This window comes from Pinus tabuliformis, chromosome J, assembly GCF_031772625.1.
Source record: "Pinus tabuliformis cultivar Carrire ecotype Pingquan chromosome J, CPIR1, whole genome shotgun sequence".
Lineage (NCBI taxonomy): Eukaryota > Viridiplantae > Streptophyta > Pinopsida > Pinales > Pinaceae > Pinus > Pinus tabuliformis.
Window position 1 is genome coordinate 286,756,548 of NC_142295.1, and position 20,707 is coordinate 286,777,254.

Here is a 20,707-nt window from a genome sequence, read left to right on the forward strand (position 1 = left end):
AAGATTCAATAATCTACCTAATTAGATCATCAGTGAAAACGAAGGAGATCATCTTGAATAATCAGAAAAGGAGGAAGAAAAGGAGGCCTAATACACTCATCCAAAACCTCCTTCAAGGTATGTACAAAAGAACCACACTGGAAGCCAAATTCTTGGTAATAAGTAAGAGTTCAAACAAGAAGAAAAACAATGGACACTTCTAGTCAAACAAAACTTGCCATGTTGTCTATGATTGAACCTAAGAACTTCTCTCAAGCAAGTTAAGATAAGTATTGGATAGATGCCATGAACGAGGAATTAGATAAAATCGAAAAAAAACAGACTTAGAATTAACTTCAAGACCAATAAATAAGAATGTTATAAGTATTCAATGGGTATTCAAGAACAAGTTTAATGAGAATGGAAAAGTTATTAGAAACAAATCCAAATTAGTGTGCAAAGGTTATGCATAGGTTGAAGGAATAGAATTTGAAGAAACCTTTGCTTCTGTAGTAATATTTGAAGAAAATAGAATGCTTCTTGAATTTTCCTGAAAAAAAAAATTGAAGTATATTAGATGGATGTGAAATCAATGCTCTTGAATGGAGAACTTGAAGAAGAGGTGTATAAAGAACAACCTGAAGGTTTTTAGCAATTAGAAAATCCTGATGATGTATGCAGGTTGAAAAGCATATTATATGGAATGAAGAAAGTACCAATGGCATGGTATTCTAGATTAGAAAAATATCTACAAAATCAAGGCTTCAAAAGATGGACAACCGACAATAATTTATATATAAAATCTGATAAATAGGAGATCATTTTGGTGGTTGTTGTTGTTGATGATGATGATATAATTCTTGGTAGTAATGCAAATTCACTAAGACAAGATTTTGTAGCTGAAATGAAGATTGAATTTGAAATGTCTATTCTTGGAGAACTCTCATTTTTTCTTGGTTTACAAATTACACAAACTTCAAAAGGAATGTTCATTTCCCAAGGAAAGTACCTCAAATAAATATTGAAGAAATTTGGAATGGAAGAGTGTTCACTTGTTAATACTCCTATAATCAGCAAGTGTAAGCTTAGTAAAGATGATGAGTTAATAGAGGTTAATCAAAAATTGTTTAGATCAATGATTATAATTTTGTTGTATCTAACAACCTCATGACCAGACACAATGAAAATTATTGGTCTGGTAGTAAGATACCAATAAGATCCCAAGAAAAGCCACTTGTTAGCTAGATTATGAATTTTAATATATCTAAAAGGCATAATGGATTATGGATTTTGGTATCCAAAGGTTAAGAAATTTTTATTGACTATATACATAGACACAAACTAGGCTAGTTGTATAGATGATAGAAAGAGCACAAGTGGTGGTGCCTTCTTTCTAGGAAACTCATTAGTGGCATGGTTGAGCAAAAAATAGACCTTTGTCTCACTATCTACTAGTGAAGTCGAGTATGGAACAGCTAGAACATGTTGCACTCAAATATTGTGGATGAAGAAGACACTTCAAGACATGAAGGTAACATATGATGAACCTATTCCCATCAAATGTGGTAATACAAGTGCAATAAGTATATCCAAGAATCTTGTTCTTCACTCAAAAAAAATATATATATAACCATCAAGTATCACTTTCTCAAAGAAAATGTAGTTGATCAAATTGTGAAGTTAAAATATATAATAATAAAGGAACAAATAGTTGGTAAATTCACCAACCCCCTTGTCAGAGAACCCTTTAAGTGCTTAAGGCAAAAGTTGGGAGTGATTTCTCCCTCATCCCTTCACTAATTCATTTTGAAACGGAGCAATTTTCTAGTTGTATGATTTAAATTCCAAGGATAAGAAGGGAAATAAAATCTAGGGGGAGTCTCAATATCAACAAAATGAGTACAAGGTTAAAGAGGACAACAGTTATAGATGAATTAGCCTGGGCATTCTTAGAATGAAAGTGAAAGAGTGAGAAAACACCAAATATCATATTATGATTACAACAAACATAAATGGAAATATTCATAGGGGGAGTAGATCGTGACTAATGATTGAATTGAGTAGCCATTTACAGTTGAAAAGGGCGAGAAATCCATGTAAGTTGAGCAATATTTTAAAGAGAGCATGATTAAAGGTGAAGAGTCCAAACATTAGAGTACATGGAGAGAAGAAGATAGATGCGAAATTTAGTATGCTCACCAACAATTCAAATTAGAAGTCATGTATATCCTTTTAGAGGGAGGATGGTCAAAAGGGGAGAGTTCTCATAAATTGGCTATTAAAATCCACGCGCCAGTGAAGTTTCAAAGGGGAGAATTAGAAAACATTGAAATGAAAGAGATGATTTGGCCTCTCCAAAGTTTAAGAGGATCATATACTTACAACAACAATCATCAGCAACATATTATATTCCCTTAGGGAGAGAATGAGCATCCAGGCCCTTTTCCATTGATGTCAAAGGGGTAGAATGAGCAAACATTTCCATCAAAACAATGTAATGTTTTTATGGGTACAAATATGTTAAGGAAGAAGAAGAGTGTTTGCAAGTAGTAGCTCCATCATGGGGACTTCACTCAATAAACCTCTTACATATCACATGCGTTCATGGCATGCTAAAAGATACCCCTAATTTGACTACATATTGGAAAATACCTCTAAAAATTAAATTATTTAACCCCCTATCAATACAAACCCAATATACCTTCCCAATTTAAAAAACCCCTACATTCACTAGACATTGTAGGTATCCATTTGTTCATTAACATTTTTTATACGCCTTTATATTTTTTCATTAACTTTAGGCTCCATTTTTTATACCTGACAATGTAAAAACCATTTACACCCTAATATATGCTCAATATATTATATCATTTTCTCCTCAATATGTATCCCCCAATATGAACCCGCATGGTATGGTATTTCTCCCCTAGTGAAGCCCCTGAGAGTTCTATCAATGACCAACAATGTTGAATGTGTTGTCATCAATGTCATAGGGGAATATTGTTGAGCAATGTGTTTTAATTGATGTCAAGGTTGTTAAGTGTTGTCATTGATGTCATATTTCAGTCATTTACGTATGCTTGTGTCGCATTGGGGAGCTTGGAGGTTATAGCTTTGAAGATCTGAAGGAAAAATTTCACGAATGCAATATAGCATTGAAGATCCGAAGGAAAAATTTCGCGAATGTCTCATCTCAAATGATAAAACTAAATGTTTCATTATGTATTCCTCTCAAAAACCTTTCTAGTGGTATATAACAATTAGCAAAATTTCTAAGGGTTGATGAGAAACCAAGGTTTTAAGTTCATGTAAGTTTAACAATGGAAAAATCTGAGACTTAAGGAAATATCTGGGCCACCAAGAATATGCGCAAATTATCTGGATATCGAATTCATCCAGACTTACCTAGGAAACTGGACTCGTTCAGGGATGCAAGACATCCTGACTTATTTGGAAATCTAGACCCATTTGGAGTTGTGAAAAATATGGGGTGTGCCAAGTAGTTTTTTTTACACATCCATATCAATAAAGACTCGTCTAGATACCTAGGAATTTGGGAGTTTAACTCTTCGCAAATTAGAAAAGACTTGGATCCCAAGTGAGTTTATGAAGAAACTAAGTATATAACCTAAAACTGGCATCCACCCCTCTCAAATTTTAAGAAGGGAAAAACCTGAAAAACATTCATTTTATTTCTCTGTACATATGAATGATGTGGCAAATGATGTGGTTGGTGAGGTCATATACAAGTGGCAATAATTACATATGCAAGAACATGATTGGACAAGGTAGATTATGTGGAAGTGTCTAGTGGAAATTACATGGCACACTTCATACACATGACATGTGGTAGGTGATTTTGGATTTTTTTTCTGACCATGTGGGCCAAATTTGTGTGACATGTGGCACCACTTAGAGGAAGCCACATGGAAGGATGACATCAATAAAGTGATGTGGCAAATCCTCCAGATTTATGCAAGAAGGTTTTGTTTTTTAACATTTCATTGTGTTAAGTGATTCGATATAAGATTGGATAATTGGGCCAAAACAAGCTTAAAAGAATCCAGAGTATCTAGAATCTAGCTTCAAATAAAAGACTCTCGCTTTTAAAAGGGCCCAGATATCAGATTCCTTGAAGAGCCATTTGGAGTATCTAAGATCTAGCTTCAAAGGACAAATTCCAAAGTTAAAAACACCTAAATACAAGGTGCAATGAAAAATGGTTCTGCATCAGACAAGGTTTTGAAGGGAAATACAACCAGTTCATGGACAATTTGTGGGTGTAGTGCATCAAGTGCTATGGAAAAGTTTTGAAATATATGGATACTATATGTAGCATAAAATTGTTTTAATTCTTGGTGAGTAAGGTGATGTCACAACTCCTCACTCATTTTGATAAGAGTTGAAATAAAGGAGCTAATGATTTTGGGTCCAGCAAAATCTGGCACTTAACAAATTTGCTTGTTTCAGGCAACATGGCATTTGAGTGACAAATTCAAAGCTCCAAACAAAACTGAATCTAAGGTAATGTGAAGACGAGGAACTAGTGATATTGATATAAAGACCCACGAATTTAAAATGGCATGAATCTGAAACAAAGACACCAAAAAATCTCAAATGACATGAATTTGAAGCAAATTGTAACAACCCCTAGTTGATTTTCCATGTAAATAAAATAATACCAAGGTCATGGGACACGTATTCCAAGTTGAATGTTAGGGAAATGCTATAGTGGGCATAACTTGTGGTTTAATAATGGTTATGGAAAATGGAAAAGGCATAGGCAAAGGAAAAAAAAAACAATAATTTGCATTTAATTATGAAAATAAAGCAAAATAGGAGAAAAGGAATGTGAAGAGATACAAATTTGTATGCAAGGGAAATTAGAGGGAAAATGAGGGAAAATTAAGAAAACAGAGTCATCAATGATAAAAAGGCATCAGAGAATTAGTTCACAACTTTTTGATTAGTTCTATTTTTTTGACATTTTTTACTTTAACTCTTGTTCATTCTCTCATACTCTTGCACGCTTAGATTATTCTTGAAGCCTTCGAGCATTCACTTGGACTTGGAGAAAGAAAGTAAATAACAAGCAAGGAATTGGATGACAGCAGAATAGAAGGTTGGATCATAAGATACAACATGGATACTTGGCAGGTAACAAGTTACATGTGTGTTTTCCTTACTAGTTTCAAAATGCATGGTATATGCATGTGATTCTTTGCTTGTATTTACAGTGCTTTCTGTTGGCATTATGACACATGCTTGGCACTATGGCACAGGTATTGTCCTTGATGGCAACTCACTCGGCAAATCACTCAGATGATAGTTCAGGATCACAGGCTCTCAGAATAAAGAAAAAGGAGGTACACGGAGGTTCCTGTTGACCAAGCCACGTATACACATGGTTTCACAGACCAAAAGGCGCGTATGTGTATACACGCATTTTCATGCACAGAAAAGAACATACACTTTGGAAAACTTGGTTTTTGGTCCTTGGTATTTGGACCTATGGTTTTGGACCATGGTATCTCGTTCGAAGTGTTGAACCCAAGTATTGGCTCTAAATGGTTTTGGACCATGGTATTGAGTAAGGCCTAAGATTATAAAAGGGGAAGGAGATCATTAGGTAAAAGCACTCAAGGATTGAATATCTTATGAAGAATCTAATATACTAGTCATTGGGTTATGGTGCATAGCTGGATCTGAATCAAGGAGGAACCTAATCACTAGAAGAAGGATAAGTTCTATTAATGGGTCAAGATCTTAAAGCTTGAAGAGAAGTATCTTTGTGTGATTTTGATCTTTTATATTTAGCACATGACTTGATCTGTAAATCTGATGATCTGGGTAAAACTAATATCTAAATAGTTGAAAAGGGTAAATTATCTTTTACAGATCTGTATGCAGGTTCAACACAGAAAAGAAGCATATGCATGCTAGTTCGGTAATTCAAAACCATGTATACGTAGGTTTGCCTTGATAGAAGAGCATATGCACATAGTTTCTACATATTAAAGTAGCGTACATCCCATAAAATATGTTTTAGCTACTTCTGTTTATTGTTGCAGTGTTCTGTGTTTAGGATTGGTTTCTAGTTACTGTTATTGTATTCTGGTTACAACATTCAGAGAAGTGATTATTTGATTCAGTTTTGGTGGCTACATAGGAGATTGGTTGATATAGGTATATTTGATGTTTGATTGATGCTATTGATGGATCCAGTCTGAAAATTTATGAAATGTGGTCCCTGGAAGAAAAGAGAAGGTTGTAGCCTTCTGTAGGCTAGCACCTACGTACTAGTACATCAGCTAGTACAAGAGCTAAGGGGGTTGTAGCTCCCTTCCAGGAGAATATGGAGAACAAGAGAAGGTTGTAGCCTTCTGCAAGTAGAAGCCTGCATACTAGTATAAGACTGCACTAGTACAGAAACATTGTAAAAATAAGTTTCTTATTAAAAGAAGATAGAGATGAATTGCAGCAGGTGGTTTTCACCCACATTGGGTTTCCACCTTATATCTTGTATTCTTGTGTGTGACTGTCTGCTCTGTTTTACTGTACCTAGTTCTGATGCATAGATTAATGATCAACATCTGAAGAATAAATTAAATTATAATTCTACAGGTTATACGCTAGTTTCCTTAACTACAATTGCGTATATACACAGTTTTCACTAACTGAAGTAGCGTATACAAATCTGATTTTGAAATGAAAAATAATTGACTTGCTAATACTGATTCACCCCCCCTCTCAATATTATTTCCAACAATTGGTATCAGAGCAAGTCCTTCAGAAGAAGCTTGATTGCTTGAAGGAAGATCTATCATCGTGAGCAACTACGAAAAAGAGGCATCCATCCAGCCACCAATTTTTGATGGGAGTAATTTCGTCTATTGGAAGGTAAGAATCACAGCCTATCTTCAATCTCTTGGAACAAAAGTTTGGGATATCGTGGAAGGAGGGTACACATTTCGAATAGCAACTCCTACAGATACGGTAGGCAAAAATCAATATGAAACAAATGCAAAGGTTGTTAATACTATATTAGGGAGTCTATCACAATCAAAATTCGTCAAGGTTATGCAGCGCAAAACCGCCAAAGAAATATTGGACAAGATCATTCTAAGATATGAAGGAGATGATCAGGTAAAACGTGTAAAACTACAATCTCTCAGAATTCAATATGAAACTCTCAAAATGCACAATGATGAAAGTGTAGCTAATTATTTCCTACGTATAGATGAGATTGTTAATCGCAAGAAAAATCTGGGTGAAGAAATAAGAGAAGTCACTTTAGTTGAAAAGGTTCTAAGATCCTTGTCTTCTAAGTTTGAATCAAAAGTTTCTGCCATAGAAGAAAAGCAAAATCTTCAAAGTATTACTATGTCACAGTTGCACAAAATCCTAACTACTTTCGAAATGAGAAAAGGGGGTCCATCATACATGAAAGAAGCTGCATTCAAAGCTTCAAGAAAAGGAGAATACAATGAGTCAAAACATATGTCATAAGGAGAGGAAGAATCAAATTTTGTCAGGGACCTTCAACAGGGCTCTAGAAGATTCAGAGGTAAGTTACTTTTCAAATTCTTTGCTTGTGGAAGATTCAGTCACTATGCAACCAAATGTCCTCATAAAGATAAGCTTGGTAAAGGTAAGGAACCAGTTAAATGGAATAGAAAACAGAGAGTAAGTAAGAAGAGCTATTATACACATGAAGACAACGATGGACTTTCAAATAGTGATGAAGATGAACATGGTAATGATTCTAGACTTTTGATGGCTTTTGAAGATGATGATTTCTTGGATGCTATAGATGAAGATAATCTCTATGAAGAAATTTCTAAACTTAAAATTTGTTTAGAAGAAAAGAGTATGATTATAGATACTCTGACATTCAAACCTGTTGAAAGGGAAAAACAAAATGAATAGTTAGAATGTGAAATTGTGGGACTTAGAAAAGGTATTGAGAAAACAAAAATATCTTAATCTTAGATTTGCTAAATGATCTGAAACTTTAGATTAGATTATCAAAGTGCAATGTTCTCCTCTAATAAAGATAGGTCTTGGATATACTGAAGAAGCATCTCAAGCACAGAAGCCATCCACCTCCAAAAGTTATCTTGATGCAGTAAGGAGAAGTGAACAAGTTGACAATCATCAGCAAAGGCATAAAGCGAATCAGCATGTAACTCAGGGCTAATCTACTTCAAGGATGAACAGAAGCTACAACCAACCATAGGTAAATCATTCCCAATTTTCTTCAAGAATGAATCACATGGTCAGTAGATTTGATAATTGCAGGAATTTCTTTAATGGCCAATGTTTCTCATGTCATAACTTTGGACACAAAGCTGCTCAATGTGTTGCCTACAAGACCATCATCACTAGAGAAACACGAAATCAAAGGACTGTGACCAGGATCATGAAGAGGACCTACAATAATTTTTCTTCTCTTGAAAATGAAATAGAATGCTCTATTTGTAACAACTTCGGTCATGAAGATTCTGAATGTAGGAGTAAGTTTCAGCAACCATCTTAGAAGGAACAAGCTTCATTGGGTCCCAAAACATGGAGAAAGAAAGAACCGCAAACAAAAAGATGTGGTATAGCCTTATATGCAAAAGGACAGGAAATCAGTGATACATCGATAGTGGATGCTCGAAACATACGACAGGTGATAAAGAAACACTTCAGTCATATAGTGCCTTAGAAAAGGTAAGGAAGGTCTCATTTGGAAATGACACCCTTGCACTCATAAAAGGTAAAGGCTCTGTTGTTTTAAAAGAAAAGGTCAAAGCTGGAAATGTTATGTATGTTGATGGCTTAAAGCATAATCTATTGAGTGTTAGTCAAATGTGTGATCAAGGAAATGAGGTAGTATTTCGATTAAATGGATGTATTGCTCATGATCTTGATACAGGAGAAACATTGATCAAAGGCATAAAATTCCGAATAATTTATACATACTCAAGGGAGGACAACAACAATGCTATCTAAAAAAAATTGATGAACACTGGCTATGGCACAGAAGATTGGGGCATTTGATATTTCCTCAGATAAGGAAAGCATGCAAATATCAGGTTGTTCGTGATCTTCCTGACATCAGAATTCTAGACAATACAATATGAAAATCATGTCAGTTTGGTAAGCAAACCAGAACACATTTCCCTGAGAAATCATCTAGTAAACCACTTGAACTTGTCCATATTGATTTATGTGGTCCATCAAGAAAATGGTCACCTCAAGGAGAAGAATACTTTATATTGTTCATTGACGACTTTTCTAGGATGTGTTGGATAGGACTTCGAAAGCATAAAGACGAATCTTTCGAAAAGTTCAAAGCTTTCAAAGCCTTGGTTGAAAATGAATCAGATCACAAAATCAAATGTCTAAGGTTTGATCGAGGAGGGGAATTTACCTCGAATGAATTTTTCGACTTTTGTGAAGAACATGGAATAAGAAGGGAATTCTCTACTACAAGGACTCCTTAGCAAAATGGTGTGGTAGAAAGGATGAATAGGATGGTTCAACAAATGGCTCGTGCTATGCTAGATGAGTCTGGAACTCCCGCAACCTTCTGGGGTGAAGCTCCATTTGTTGTTGTTACTATTCTCAACAAAACAAATGTCTGGGTAAACAGCACTCAAACTCCTCATGAACTTTGGTATGGTAAGACTCCCACTGTAAAATGCTTCAAAGTTTTTGGAAGCAAATGTTACATCAAAAGGATTGATGAAATGTTATGAAACCAGCTCAAGAAAAGATAGAAAAGATAGATCAACACCTTAGAATTCAGCCTCTTCGAGGGGGAAACCTCCTTTACATTACATAAATGAACAATTCTTGGATGATTCAAATGACAAAACCTCCTTTCTATATATAGGAGTCTAAGGAGTCACAATATAATCCAGCCGACCTAACAATAATAATATAAAGCCACAAAAATAACAATAGAGGGATTCTATGGGGCACAGAAATAACAATATGGGGGTAATAGGGGCACAACAATATAAATAAGGGGTATAACTACAATAGTAATGGGGTAATCACTAGTATTATAGGGACCCAACATGCCCCTCTCCTTCAAAAAAGTGTTGTCCTCAACGCTTGAGTAGTTCTGGATACTTCTGCATAAAATTCTCATCCTCCCATGTGGAATCTTCAGCGGATAAGTTCTTCCACTTGATAAGATACTCTGAAATTGATCGATTTCGTAGCTGTCGAGTTCTTGTTTCTGTGACTGCTTCCGGTTCCAATATAATTTTTCCTTCCTCGTCAAGTTCTGGCAATATTGTTTGAACTGGGAGCTTGTCGCCTATAACCTTCTTTAAACATGAAACATGGAAAACTGGGTGCAATCGAGAAGCTGCAGGAAGCTCCAATTTGTATGCCATAGTACCAATCTTTTGCAACACCTTGTACGGACCATAATACTTTGGTGATAATTTATTATCCTTCTTAGCTTGCTTTAGGGACATTTGCTTATATGGTTGTAGCCGTAGGAATACCCAATCACCTACATCAAAACTTCTTTCACTGCGATGTTGATCTGCCTGTTGTTTCATTCTATTTTGTGCCAACACGAGGTTATCCTTTAAGAGTTGGAGGACTTGTTGTTGATGTTCGATGTGATGTTCCACTGCCTGAACCTTAGAATTTTCTCTTAAATATGATGTGATGGATGGTGGTTGATACCCATAAAGTGCCATAAATGGGGTCATTTTTGTTGCTGTATGGAAGGAAGTGTTATACCACCATTCAGCCAGAGGCAACCATTTGACCCATTGTGTCTGTTTATCAGATACAAAGCAACGAAGATATCCTTCCAAACATTTGTTTACTATCTCAGTTTCCCATCAGATTGAGGATGATAAGATGAGCTATGAGCTAACTGAGTACCAAGACAAGAAAATAATTTTGTCCAAAAATTTCCAGTGAAAATGGGATCTCTGTCACTTACAATAATCTTTGGGTTTCCATGTAGCTTTTGAATTGTTTCCATAAATGCAGTAGAAACTGTACTGGCTTTAAATGGATGTGATAATGCACAAAAGTGTGCATACTTGGTAAGTCTGTCAACTACCACCATGATGACACTCTTTCCCTCAGACTTGGGTAAACCTGTGATAAAATCCATTGAAACCTCCTCCCAACGTTGGCTTGGAATGGATAAAGGTTGTAATAGACCCGGTGTCTTAATTGTTTCAACTTTATTTTGTTGGCAAACCAAACATTCCGCCACAAACTTTTGAATATCTGATTTAAGGCCATCCCAAAAAAATTCCTTCTTAACCCTGTGGTAAGTTTTTAAAAATCCTGAGTGCCCTCCTAAGGGAGAAGTGTGCAATTCCATAAGAATCTTTTGTTTTAGCTGGGAATTCTTACAGAGGTATAAGCGATCTTTGTACCATAACGAATCATTTTGCCAGCTAAATGTATCAGACGTACTGGAATCTTGTTGTAGCTTTCGAATAAGTGCCCACACTTCTTCGTCATTCTTCCATTCCTCCCTTGCTTCGTTTATCCAATCTGGTTGGATAATAGAAATGGCGCACAACAATGCTTCCACATCCTCATCCTTTCTTGAGAGTGCATCTGCCACCACATTTTGCTTCCCTTTTTTGTAGATGATTTCAAAGTCATAACCCAACATCTTTGTGACCCACTTTTGTTGCTCTTCAGAGGATAATCTTTGTTCTAAAAAGTATTTAAGGCTATCATGATCCGTTTTTACCTTGAAGTGTCTTCCCATTAGGTAGGGTCGCCATTTCTTAAGTGCATGGAGTATTGCCAACATTTCCTTCTCATAAATAGCTTTGCTTAAAAACTTTCCCTTGATTGGACGACTTTCAAAAGCAATGGGTCTTTCATCTTGCATTAGAACAACACCAATTCCATTTCCTGAAGCATCACATTCCACAATAAAGGTTTTTGTGAAGTCCGGTGTAGCTAAGACCGGTGCTTGGCACATTGCCTCTTTAAGATGTTCAAAGGCCTTTGTTGCTTCCGGAGTCCATGAAAATGCATCTTTCTTCAATAATGTTGTTAGAGGTGCTGCTATTCTCCCATAATTCTTAACAAACTTGCGATAATACCCTGTCAACCCAAGAAATCCTCGCAGATGCTTTATGGATGTGGGGATTTTCCATTCCTTAATGGCTTTAATTTTGCTAGGGTCTACCTTAACTCCTTCATGAGATACAATATGACCCAAATATTCCACCTCCTGGACTCCAAAGAAACATTTGGATCTTTTTGCATATAATTGTTTCTCCTCCAATAGTTGTAGCACCCTGTCAACATGTTCAACATGATCCTTCCAAGACTTGCTGTAGATTAGTATATCATCAAAAAATACTAACACAAATTTTCTAAGGAATGGTTTGAAAATTGAATTCATCAAACCTTGAAATGTTGAAGGTGCATTGGTAAGGCCAAAAGGCATGACCAAAAATTCATAATGACCCTCATGAGTTCTAAATGTCGTTTTCGGAATGTCTTCAATCTTCATTCTGATTTGATGATATCCCGAACGAAGATCCAACTTGGTGAAGTAAATTGATCCATGCAATTCATCCAGTAATTCATCAATGACAGGAATGGGGAACTTATCTTTAATAGTGAGCTTGTTGAGCTCCCTATAATCTGGACACATGCGCCATGATCCATCCTTCTTGTGCACCAATACTACTGGAGCAGAGAAAGAACTTTGACTCGGTTGAATTATACCAGCCTCTAGCATTTCTGCAACCATACGTTCAATTTCACTTTTTTGGACATAGGGATATCTGTACGGCCTGATGTTTGGAGGAACACTTCCTGGAATCAGATGAATAGCATGATCATGATCACGCATAGGTGGGAGACCTTTGGGAGTCTCAAATACCTTGGAATGATTGTCCAGGACTTTTTGGAGATCTGGAGAAATAGATGATTCCAATGTGGAAACATCTAGCGAACATAATTGTGCAATTACACCTCTTTGCTCCCTTTTTAGAAGCTTTGTCATACCATTAGAGCTGATTATCTTTCCTGGTTTCCCTGCAATACCCCTTAATTCAACTTCCTTTCCTTCCATAGAAAATTTGATGAAAAGTTCTTGAAAATTAAAAGCTATTGTACCCAAGGATTGTAGCCATTGGACTCCTAGTACAACATCAGCACCTCCCATTGGAATGGAAAGCATTGGGCTAGTCAATACATATTCTCCCATGGATAGCTTGATATTATGGCACTTTCCAGAGCAATTTATTGTTCCTCCATTTGCAATCATCACTTGACACTCTGGTGCTGGATATAGGAAGCAATTCAATTCTTTTGCTACCCTACAATGAATAAAATTGTGGGTGCTTCCTGAATCAATCAACACTATTACCTTTTTCTTCTTGATTTGTCCTTCTATCTTGATGGTTTGAGGAGTGGTAATTCCCGCCAATGCATTACAAGATATGGTCGGATTTATTTGTTCTTCATCTAGGCTTTGTTCCTGGAGTATATCTTCTTCTTTTGACCTTTCTTGCTCCTTTTCTTCTTCCTCTTCACAATCTATGTAGAATAATTTCTTCTCAGCACACTTATGACCTTTAGTGTATTTGCTATCACAACTGTAACAAAGCCCTTTTGCTCTTTTTTCTTCCAATTGTTGTGGTGTCAACCTTATAGGTTGTGGAAGACTAGGGGCAACAACACTTCCGTCTTTATAGTTGTGAGTGGTATGCTTCCTGGTTGCCATAATTTTGCTTTCCATTTTTCTTGCTAACCTGAATGCCTTCTCTAATGAATCAGGTTCCCAAAGGCGAACATCATGTTGGATATTATCCTTTAAAGACCCTATGAACACATCAATCCTATGCTCCTCTGGAATATCTTTTACCCTTATGTTCAATTTTTGGAACTCCTCAATGTGCTCCATTATTGAACCCTTTTGTTTGAGACTTATCAATTGGCTAAAAAAAGTGTTGCTTTTTGTATCTTCATAATGTGCTATCAATTCTTCCGTAAAAATTGCCCAAGTGATAAATTTTTACGAGAGCAAAGCCATTGATACCATACAAACTGATTTGGTTCCAAATATACAGTTGCCATACGTACCTTTTGTGTGTTTTGCACATTATTGAGATCGAAGAATTGCTCCATCTGTAATATCCATGTGGCGGGATCCTTGCCATCAAACTTCCTCATATCGATTTTTGGAATATGGTGGGTCTTCGATCCAACATTAGAGTCTATGGAATCATGATTAACATTTCTTTTGTTCACATCATGAGTTTCCTTTACAACCTTTTCACCATTAGTAAGTATTTCTTGTAGAAAATTTGTCAAATCTGTCTTCAAATCTGCCATGTCTCTCTTCAAATCTACCATGTCTCTCTTCAAATCTGTCTTCGAATCATTCATCTTAGCTTCCATGCCCTTTATCTTAGATTCCACGCCATTTATCTTAGCTTCTGTTAGCTTTTGTGAGCGTGACATTTGTTGCACTTGTTCTTGTAATTTTGATATATCATGTAGCATTTCTTCCTCTTCTTCATGAGTCATGCTAGAGCTTTCAGGTTCCTTACTAGGTGTTTGCATTTTCTTTCCTCGGGGCATCAGTTATCGATAATAATGCTTTACTATGCCCTTTAAATTTTGTTAAACCAAGCTTACGCAAAAATTTAAAAAAAACCTACACACCTTTTTTCACTTTATAGAAGCCTGATATTGAATCTGATGTATCTCTGTAATTTCGGATCCTCCAGTTCTAAAAATGTGATCTATATTAGCCTTCTGTGTCCTCTTTCCAATGCCACAATTCTGAGCCAAATTGGATTCTCCAAGGAGGAGTTATCTGAAATCTCCCATAGTGACATGCTTCTAGACTAGTTCCATAGAGCGAACTTGTACGACGTGCCACGAGTCACTGTTTCAACCTTTGGATCTGAAACATGCACACAAGAAACTACAGTCTCTCCTCTTTCTACAACTTCTTACAAAATTTCAATCCGATCCCCAGAAAGAAAGTTATGACGATTTTCCCCAGGTCACCTGTTTTGAATGTAATTCAGGAGTCTGCAAAAAGACCAAATTCCTCAGATCATATCTCCGCAAATATCATGCGAAAAGATCTAAAATTCAGACCCAAGGTTCTGCGTAATTTCTTCTCAAATGGGTTTTTTTTTCGACTTCTGAAACGTCACAGAAAAAAAGTTATAGCGAAAATTCCACGATGACATGTTTGGAGCAGCGAAACCCTAGAATCCAAAGCTCTGATACCAAATGTTATGAAACCAGCTCAAGAAAAGATAGAAAAGATAGATCAACACCTTAGAATTCAGCCTCTTCGAGGGGGCAACCTCCTTTACATTACATAAATGAACAATTCTTGGATGATTCAAATGACAAAACCTCCTTTCTATATATAGGAGTCTAAGGAGTCACAATATAATCCAGCCGACCTAACAATAATAATATAAAGCCACAAAAATAACAATAGAGGGATTCTATGGGGCACAGAAATAAAAACGTGGGGGTAATAGGGGCACAACAATATAAATAAGGGGTATAACTACAATAGTAATGGGGTAATCACTAGTATTATAGGGACCCAACATGAAAATCTTGGCAAGTTTGAACCTAGAGCAGATGAAGGCATTCTCCTTGGCTACTCTTCCTAAAGTAAAGGATATAAGTGTTACAATAAAAGACTTGGTATAATTTTTGAAAGTATTGATGTGGTAAAACCGAAGATTTTGAAGATGATGAGGACTATCCTTCAACATCAAATCAGACTAATGATGAAGAAGAAACTTATGAGGCACCAGAAGAACAGATAAGGGTAGAAGAAAAGACTCCATCTAGGTATGTCTAGAAGAACCATCCAGAGACTCAAATTTTGGGGCAGAAAGAGGTAGGTGTACAAACAAGAAGAACTATTATAGAAGCTTCAAGCTATCTAGCATTGCTCTCCTTCGTTGAACCATGAAATATAAGTGACGCATGCAAAGATGAATGTTGGGTCAAAGCCATGACTGAAGAACTTGAGTAGATTGAAAAGAATAACACTTGGGAATTGGTTTCTAGACCTAATGATAAGAATGTCATAGGGACCAAATGGTTATTCAAAAACAAGCTGAATGAAAATGGAGATGTTATTAGAAACAAGGCCAGACTTGTTTGTAAAGGGTATGCTCAACAAGAAGGTATATACTTTGAAGAAACTTTTGCACCAGTTGCTAGACTTGAAGCAATAAGAATGTTCCTTGCTCTTTCTAGCTTTCAGAACTTCAAAGTATATCAAATGGATGTGAAATCTGCCTTTCTATATGGAGACTTAGAAGAAGAAGTGTATATTGGGCAACCATATGGATTTATCCTTGGAAATAATCCAAAACTTGTATGTAGACTCAGAAAGGCTCCCTATGGTCTTAAACAGGCTCCAAGGGATTGGTATTATCGTCTAGACAAATACCTCCATCAACAAGGTTTTTCAAAAGGATCAGCTGATAGCAATCTATATATAAAAATAACAATGATAAATTGCTAATACTTGTTGTGTATGTTGATGATATCATCTTTGGTAGCAATGAAGAAGCCATGAGTCAAAACTTTGCGTTGGTGATGAAGAAAGAATTTGAAATGTCCCTTCTTGGTGAGCTGACATACTTTCTTGGTTTACAAGTCCAAGAAAACAAAGATTGTATCTTTCTATCACAAACTAAGTACCTCAAGCAGATCTTGAAGAAATATGGCATGGAAGAGTTGAAACCAGTATGTACTCCTATCGTAACAGGATGTAGCCTCAATGCAAATGATGAATCAGCAGAAGTACATCAACCAACTTATAGATCCATAATTGGTAGTCTGATCTATCTAACAGTTACCCGAGTAGACATGATGCATGTAGTGGGAATAGTTGGAAGATTTTAGGAAAATCCAAAGGAAGCTCATCTTCAGGCAATTAAAAGAATTTTCAAATATCTTCAAGGAACTCAAAACTATGGCTTATGGTATCCTAGAGATACAGATCTCACACTTCATACATATACAGACGCAGATTGGGCAAGAAGCGTGGATGACAGAAAAAGCACTAGTGGTGGTGCATTCTTTATGGGATCCAGATTAGTGTCTTGGTTTAGCGAGAAACAATATTCAATTGCTTTATCTACAGTTGAAGCAGAATATGTGGCTGCTGCATCTTGTTGCACACAACTCCTTTAGATGAAGCAAACATTGCAAGACATTCAAATCACTTGTACTCCACCCATCTGCATTCTATGTGATAATACAAGTGTAATCAACATTTCAAAAATTCCTGTCATGCATTCCAAGACTAAGCACATACCTATCAAATATCATTTTCTTTGGGAACAAGTGCTTGAACAAAAACTCAAATTGGAGTATGTTCCCTCCAAGGAATAGGTTGCTGATATATTCACCAAACCACTGCCCAGGGAGACTTTTGAGTACCTCAGACAGAAGCTGGGAGTAATTGATGCATCATCTTGCTGTTGACACTTATCTGTTTAAGAGAAAAGTGGGTGTACACGAGTTTCATGAAGCGTATCTGCGTACATACATAGGTTTCAGTGGATAGAGTCGTGTATTGTTCGTTTGAACAAAAATAGTGGTCCAGACTCAGGATGAAAAGAGTGTGATGTGGGTCTGATCATCTGGCATAGGTTCAGGGGGAGCATATGCTTTTAATAGTGCATTGTTGGCATTACCTTAGAAGATCTTGGTACAATTTCACAGTTTTTTTTTATTCAGGTGGAACAGGTGCAGAGGGAGATCATGGTTGCTGGTCTGGATGGTGATTTACAAATGTTGTTGATGATAGTTGTTGATTACTATCATAGTCCTATCTTAGATACTTAGTCTCTATGTCATGTATTTATTTTATTATCAAGGTCATGTAATGACCTATCTTGTTTCCCCACTATTCCTGGGATGGATGATGTAATGTTCTTGTTTTATCATGTATAAGCTTTTGGTGTATCCCCACTTAGTTGGGTGGATGAGTCAATATTGGTATATCCCCACTTGGTTGGGAGATGTATGTATGTATGAGTCTTTGGTGATAGGAAGGTCATTTATGACGTATAGAGTCATGTTATTCTTGTAGAAAATCTTTTTTTAGGCCTTGATTACAATCAGGGGGAGCATGAATAGCACACTTCAACAGAGCAGAGATTTCAGCACGTACTCAAGGGGCGCATAACCCTTTTCCCTTGATGACAAAGGGGGAGAGTGACTTGGGGTTGCCATCAAGTTCAAAGGGGGAGGTTGTTACACTAAAAAATGTCACTATGGCTATTTACAGTTAGTATGGCTCTATCAACAGTCATGCTATCCTCCTGGGCAAGTCTTATGCCTCTGCTCTCCATGTCAAACTCCAAAAAAGAGAGAAAGTCTTTGTAAATGTGTTTATCTCTGGGTACGCAGATTCTCTCGGCCTTACCTGCGTATACGCACCTAATGTTCACAAAAGCTGCGTACTTGTACGCTCTGTATGTAAAGGGACAGGTGCGTACCCCTGTAAAGGTCAAAAGGCGTGAGTTTCATCTTTAAAAAGTTACTTGTGGTCATTTCTAGAGCATTCTAGAAGGTTGTTTGATGTGTATTGAGCGCCTCCAAATGGTTCATGTACCCCTATGAAAGAGGAACTTATCCCATCAAGAGAGGAGCTATCCCATCCAAAGAGGGGATTATCCCATTGATGGTGGACCTGATTAACTTCCTCTTGAGCACTATAAATACAGGCATTGGGCCAGAAGGAGGGGGAGGTTGAAAGCTAAACATTTCTAAGGGTAGATGCTGCTGGAATTAGGACTCCCATTTAGAAGCTTGTGAGGAGAGATTCCCATCCTTACTTGTTCCATTTGGAAGTGGGTGAGCTTTGTCAAAGTAAAGGAGAACTCTTGATGGACCCTGGGAGGGACTTGCACAACACCAAGGCTCAGGTTGTAATTGTTCCTTTTGTTTCCTATTAATGCAAATGAGTCCATTCTTCTCAATAACTTGTTATTTATGAGTTGTTTCATGTACTCCTTGGTCTATATGTTAAATATGTTTTATTTTATGAGATTATCAAGTGCTATTTAATCATTTGATTGTTAGTGAATGCAAGTTTCGAAGTGAAGGAGGAGCTCATCCGGATCGGCGAGGCTGGACTACTACAACAGCGTTGGACTACAGGTAGGATCTAAACACTTGATTTCTTGTATGGTAAATGCATGTTTAGAGAAGGATTGCTCTTGTTTGTCTTGTTTGTCACTAGAGAGTCTTAGGCTCCTAGGGAGGTTGATTGTGTCCACACTATCGACTCTTTCCGCCTGACAAAATGGTGACTCCACTGGGGAATCCATTGATGTGAATGTTTTTTCCTTTGTATGCAACTTTGATCTGAGAAAAGTCATTTATTTTCTGGTTTTTGGCTGTGTGACTTTGTATTTGGGTGGACTAGCTTAGGGTTAAATTAGATTTAGTTTTTCTTGGTTTTTCCAGTAGTACGCACCCTCTGAGTGTTGCACAGTGCGTACTTGTACGCACTGTTTCTGTGTGCACAGAGCGGGTCCGAACCTGGCTTAACAGGTTGCCTGCGTACCCTGCTAAAAATCAAGAAATTTCCATTTTTTTACATTTTTCCTCTTAGGTTTTGCTTTTTCTTAGTTTTTACTGCCCAGATCCATTAGTCCCCTATCAAAGATCTTCACCTGAACTGGTTTCGATAACATTGAGTGTTTTAGTGGATTTCATAGAATTTTAAGCCCTAGGGTTTGATTTTTGAGTAGGTCCTGTAGTGACTTTGGCGGTAGAAGTTGTCAAGCCTTAGATCTCTCTGGTTTTGTCAGGCTTCTTAGGAGTCGGACCTGTCATAAAAGTCTACCTGTGAGAGCGACTTACCTTTGAGTTGTCTCTTTGGCGAATTTCGAAGTGCTTGTTGATTGAGTATTGAATTCCATTTTACAAAAAGAGCAAAAAGATTTGAGTTTTGTTTTGACTGGTTTTTTGATTCTGCATTAGCTGGTCCTTGGCTTGATTGTGGTCAAGTAAAACAACCTAGAATCATCCTTGTAGGCTTTTGCCTCGTTAGGTTTGCTTTAGAGTAAATTTTCTTTTGATTTGCTTGTGAGTCAATTTGTCATAGATTTTATAGATTTTGAGATTGTTTTTTGTTAAAATAGATTTATATGCTTTATTAAATAAGGAAAATACAAAAACATCTCCTTTGAAAAGTTTTGTTTCAAGTAGCTTTTGGAGTATTTTGAAAGAGAAAGAATTTTTCGTGCACGTAATGAGTGGTCATGTTTGTATGCTTGGAAAGATAAAGAGTTTTATTTCTCTGATTTTCGTTGCCAAGAGAGTTGTTTTTATATAAATTTGCATTCTCTAAACTTTCTTAGCTAAGAATTTCATTGAAAAAGAAAAGTAGTGTAAATCATCCTAAGTGCATCTTTGTAGTGGTTTGAGTCGAGTCTACACACCATTGGTTTCATTTCTGCTACCCTTTGTTTTAAGGAAACCATAAAATTAATGCTTAAAGTAAAATCAACGTAGTAATTTTTATTTACTAGCGCTCTGAAACACCAATATAGATCAGGCTAATGTCTTGGAGTAGGAGAGTAATTAACTCTCCAAGACAGCAAAACCAAACAAGTAGCTTATCTTGTGGTAGGATAAATCCAACTGTTGCATTTATACTCTGGGAAAGCTCCTCTTAAAGGAGAAGCACGAGCTCGTGTCCGAA